We start from the raw sequence: 5,380 nt of genomic DNA, 5'->3' as shown, positions 1-5,380 counted from the left end.
CAGCAGAAGATGCCCAGTCTTCCCCAACTCCAAGGAGCATTCTCCAGTGTGGAAAAAAATTGAGAAAGAGAACAAATTTTCAAACCTAGCAAAGATAAATGCTGAAAAAAATATTTTTGTGCCTAACTGGAATTCAAATATCAAGAACAGAAAGAAAGTAAAATACATAAATGACAAGTGAAAACTGGTGCATTACTAGCATGTTTATATTCACACATGAGACAATATAGAAGGTGAGTATTCCATTACACTCAGGCAAAGGAAGACATTAAAACAGAACTAGAAAATTAAGCTCCTTTAATGTTAGGAATGGGTCTGAGCATCTCAAAATAATGGCGAGGTAAAAAAAATCTTACTTCTGTGGGAGCAAGCATAGCTGTGCCAAGTCCAGCATGCAAACAGATTCAGCAAGTGTCGGACCAGGACTTTGTTCCTAACTGGAAAGGGGCTAGTGTTTGACTGGTCAGACCTCACCTCACATACTTATGACAATGGCTAAGTTAAAACAACGCAGTTGAGAACCTGGACACAATTTTGAGCACCAAATGAAACCGTTACTTAACATTTTGACCTCAAAAGTGTTGTTGACCCTTGAGAAATTTGAAATAATCCCAAGCAGCATAAGTTATATTTTTCTGAGATGGAATTGTGTCTTATTTCAGCCTTTGTCAGAAAAGATGACAAATTCTGTTTACATTTCTCACACTTATTTGTACATTTCAAAATGTCTGGTGAATTCCATGAGTGGTGGTGCATGTCTCCCAGCACTCTGGAGGCAGAGGCAGATGACTCTCTGTCAGTCAAGACCAGCCTGGTCTACATAGTGAATTCCAGGCCAGCCAGGGATACTCAGTGAGATCCTACCTCAGAAAAGCATGTCTGAGGGCTGGAGACGTGGCTCAATGGTTAAAGTATTGGCCGCTCTTTCAGAGGACACAGGTTCTATTCCCAGCACCCACATGGCAGCTCACAACCATCTGTAAATCCAGTCCAGGGGAAACATTGATCTTTTCTGATTTCCTTGAGTACTCCATGCAAAGGGTCCAAAGACATCCATGCAGATAAACACCCAACACATAAAATAAAAATAAATAATTTTATAAAAAGCCCAGTGGAACCATCTGGGGTGATGTTTTCACTTTCTGATTTATGCATAGGAGGAGAAAAAGAAGTACATTTTATTTATCTGGGTTTAGCAGAGGAACCTGAGCTCAATACAGCCTTGGTTTTATAGTGAGTAATCTAACACACTGCTGCCTGCTGCCTTGGTTTTTAATGTTACTAATCATTTGTTCTGTTGTTTTGGTGGTCAAACCCAGGGACCCACAAAACTAGTTCAGTGCTTTATGACCCATCTACCTCATTAGCCCTGCTGGCAATTGTTGAAGTCTTTGCTTACAAATACCATCTGCCTTCCTCCTGTATCTACAGTGGAGGCACCAGCCCATGTATCCCTGTAATCAGGAGAAGGTGGGCAGCTGATATTGGAACAGGCAAACTCCTGTTCTGCAAAAATGGAATGGGGCCAGGCTGGAGAGATTGCTGAGAAGTTAAGAGCACTTGAGGCTCTTAACCAAGCAATTAGGTTCAATTCACAGCTCCCACATGGTGACTCATAGCTGCTGTGACTCCAGATCTAGGGATGCAACACCTTCTTCTGACTTCCAGATACACTAAGCATGCATGTGGTTCAAAAACATACAGACATACAAAAAATACACATAAAAATTTAAAAATTAAGGGAATGAGAAGAATTATTGAGGTAAGTGAAGTAAGAGAAGGGACAAGGAATTCCAGGAAGGGAAACCTACTTATTCCCATCTCTCTCTTTCCTTTCCTTCCAGGCTGGCCTCTCACTCCTTACAGAAATCAGAAAGCCATGCCTATCGAGACAGCACCATTCTTTTTTTTTTTTTTTTTTTTTTTTTTTTTTTGGTTTTTTTGAGACAGGGTTTCTCTGCGTAGCTTTGCGCCTTTCCTGGAGCTCACTTGGTAGCCCAGGCTGGCCTTGAACTCACAGAGATCCGCCTGGCTCTGCCTCCCAAGTGCTGGGATTAAAGGCGTGCGCCACCACTGCCCGGCTAAGACAGCACCATTCTTAAGGAGTTTAAAGAGATTTGGAATAAGGAACCAAGAATGCATGTTAGCACAACAGGCTGCCTGTAGTTAAGTCTTGGAATCCAGAGAAAGAGGATCCCAGAGCAAACTGAATTGCAAGACTACCTGTGTCAGCAAGCTCTGAGTTTGATTTAGAAGCCACCCTGTGCTGGTTTGAAGGAGAATGCTGCTCACTCCACTTTTCCCTTCTGGGCACATTTACTAAACTTTATTTTGAAGGAGGGATGAAAGAAATAAGAGAAAATCAGAATAGATTTTCTCATTTAATTAGAAGCGCACTGCACCATACAATGCTCCCAGTCTTTTTGGATGAAGTCCTTTCTGAAGAAGACCCACTTCATTAATCCTGTTGGAGAAGGAGTGAATATGACCAGAAAGAAATACTGCAGGCAGATTATGACATTTTCCAGATTTGGAACTTCCCACACAGTCTCAGGTGAAAATAGGAAAGTTTAACCAATATCTTCCACATGGTAAACAACTCTATTTATCTGAAGACATGATAGAGTGTATCACAGAAGTGGACAGGTGAGTCTGAACTAACAGTGCTGATTTACACTACCCAGCTGTAACCATGGTCAAGTGGGGCCATTTGTGCTTCCTAACTCACTGAACTGAAACAGATTGTCAAGTAATAATCAATTTCTGCTCTCCTAAAACTGTCATAGTAGAAATTATAGCTGTAAAATGCATTAGTCGTCTCCAACATTTCATTTGCAGATCTCTGGGAAATGAGTTCTTCTTTCATTTTCTCTTTTTAATAGGGTTTTTTTTTTTACTGATTATTTGAGGATTCCAGGCATTATACAGCAATATTCTTTTGGTACCATTCTGATTACTGCATAGTGTTTTCTTCTCTACTGCTGAATCTCTGACGGAGATGTTAAAAACTTTGAGGCTAATTGTAAGTAAGGTGTTGGAGAAAAGAAAAAGCAACCAGGCCACTAATTGATATTATAAAATGTTGTTCAAGCATTTTTACCAGGAGGTCATAAATGGGAAATGTATCTAAATATACATTAAAGTTTTCATGGCTCATTTTAGATATTTTATGAATTATAAACTTGGGTTTAATTAAATTTGTTTATTTTCTTTTTTATGTGCACAGATGATTTGCCTGCGAGTGCGTCTATGCACCACATGACTGCCTGACAGGTGTGAGTATCAGAAGAGGGATTCACCTGCCCTAGAAATGGAGACAGCTTTGACTCCATTTTGTAGGTTCTGTGTATGAAGCCTGCGTCCTCTTCAAGTACATCCAATGCTACGGAGCACTGAGCCATCACTCCAGCCCCAACCCTAACCCATAGAGAAATTGGCCAGTAGGTGACTCTTCCTTTGTCCCCTTCCATCTTGCACAGCTCCTTTAAACAAACCGTAAGTTGTTGGGCTTCTTTATCTGAGTGAAGAGGTACTGGTAGTAATATACAATTGCCTTTCTGGAGTGCTGCAAATGAAATACTGGGTTTGTATCTCCCTGGGAATTCTAAGGTATGTTTCTCATGTGTCTGGTTTTATAGTATTCGCTTAATACTGCCTGACTTCCAAGTTGTGTGTTGAAAGGCTTTAGCTCCAGGAAAACCTTCAGTTTAATCTGAAGTGATAGCTCAAGTCACTCATATAGAGTGAAATCAATTGTGACTGTCATGTCCTCAGAGAGATAAGGAGAATCATTCTCAGAGAACAGGGCTCATGGGCAGAAATTTAGCTACTGAGTTACAAATGCACTTCAGAGGAGAGAAGCAAATCTCAAGCCTGCCCAAACAGGCCCCTTTTCAACATCACCAAACCATCAACTGGAAGGAAATGGAGGACTGAAAAACCCATCTATGTCCTACTCCCAAGTATGCCTAATTCAATGCAGAAGCAAAAGATATGTGAGGATATCAACATGGCATGACACAAAATGCCACAGTCCTGTACTTAGGTGAGTAAACTAATGACATACTAAACAAAGAATCCAAAGAATGGTTATGAGAATGTGCAATAAAATAAAAGAGGCAACAATCACTTCCTAGGGGGATTCAGTGAAATTCCAAAAACTTGCATATCTTAAGGAACATATTTATGGTGTGACAGAAATTCAATAAAGATAACAAAATAATGGAAAATGAAATGGAAGTGGTGACAAATACCTTTAATCCTGGTTTATTGGCCTTTTTATGTTTTGATTTTTATCTTTGAGTTTTGTAAGTTTTTTGGTTCTTGGGTTTTTTTGTTTCTTTTTTTAAAGATAAAGAAAACATAATGTTTAGTGCATAGGGAGTTGTAGACTATTTGGATATTTGATAGAATATAAAATTGATCAAAACATATGGTATGAAAAATATATCAATAAAAGGTAGTAAATGAAAATAAGTTCAAGTCATTAAAGAAAGAAATTGAAGATTTCAGAAGATGGAAATATGTTTCATGCTCATGGATTGGTTCAAATAATATAGGAAACATGGCCATCTTAAGGAAGGTAAACAACAGATTAAAATTCCCATCAAAATCCTGACATAATTCTTCATTTTATTTTATTTTTTTTTACTTCTGATGTTTGGTTTTCTCTTTGTTGCCCTGGCTGTCCTGTAACTCACTTTGTAGACCAGGCTGGCCTTGAACTCAGAGATCTCCCTGCCTCTGCTTCCAGAGTGCTGGAATTAAAGGCATGCACTACCACTGCCAGACATCTTCACAGATCCTAAAGAAACAATTTTCAGCTTCATATAAAAACACAAAAAACCCAGGAAAGTCAAAACAAACCTGAATAGTAAAAGAATGGTGAGATATTGCACTACAAAGCTATAGCAATAAAAACACCATGGTATTGGGGGGGAACAGATACATTGATCAATGGCATAGTTAGTGAGCTAAAAAATCAGCTAAAGAATGAAATATTGTTGGGCTCCCTGCTCCAGGGTTTTAGCCCCAAATCCGATGGTTTCTTTGATATGGCATAGGGGGAGACAGAATGAAGTGCTTTGGAGCTTGCAGAAGACAGAAAGAAAGTGTGCTACAAAATTCTGTAAGTGACATACATCCTCCAAACTGTGCTGTGTCAGTGAATGACATTGAACTCATGGTTAGATCCTTATGATTCATTGTCTGGGAAACATTTATTCTCTACACAAAAATGTAGTGGTTTATTAGGAAAAAAACTTTACAGAAGACTGCTTTTGCCTTCACTCCATGGACCTTTTCCAAATTCCCACATCCCATGCTGTAGCTTTAACTCAAGCTGAATCCTTGCCTGATAATCAAGGAAGGCTGGTGCTCT

This window comes from Peromyscus leucopus, chromosome 1, assembly GCF_004664715.2.
Source record: "Peromyscus leucopus breed LL Stock chromosome 1, UCI_PerLeu_2.1, whole genome shotgun sequence".
NCBI classification, from domain to species: Eukaryota; Metazoa; Chordata; class Mammalia; order Rodentia; family Cricetidae; genus Peromyscus; species Peromyscus leucopus.
The sequence above is the reverse complement of the archived record's forward strand: the minus strand, read 5'-3'. Positions refer to the sequence as shown.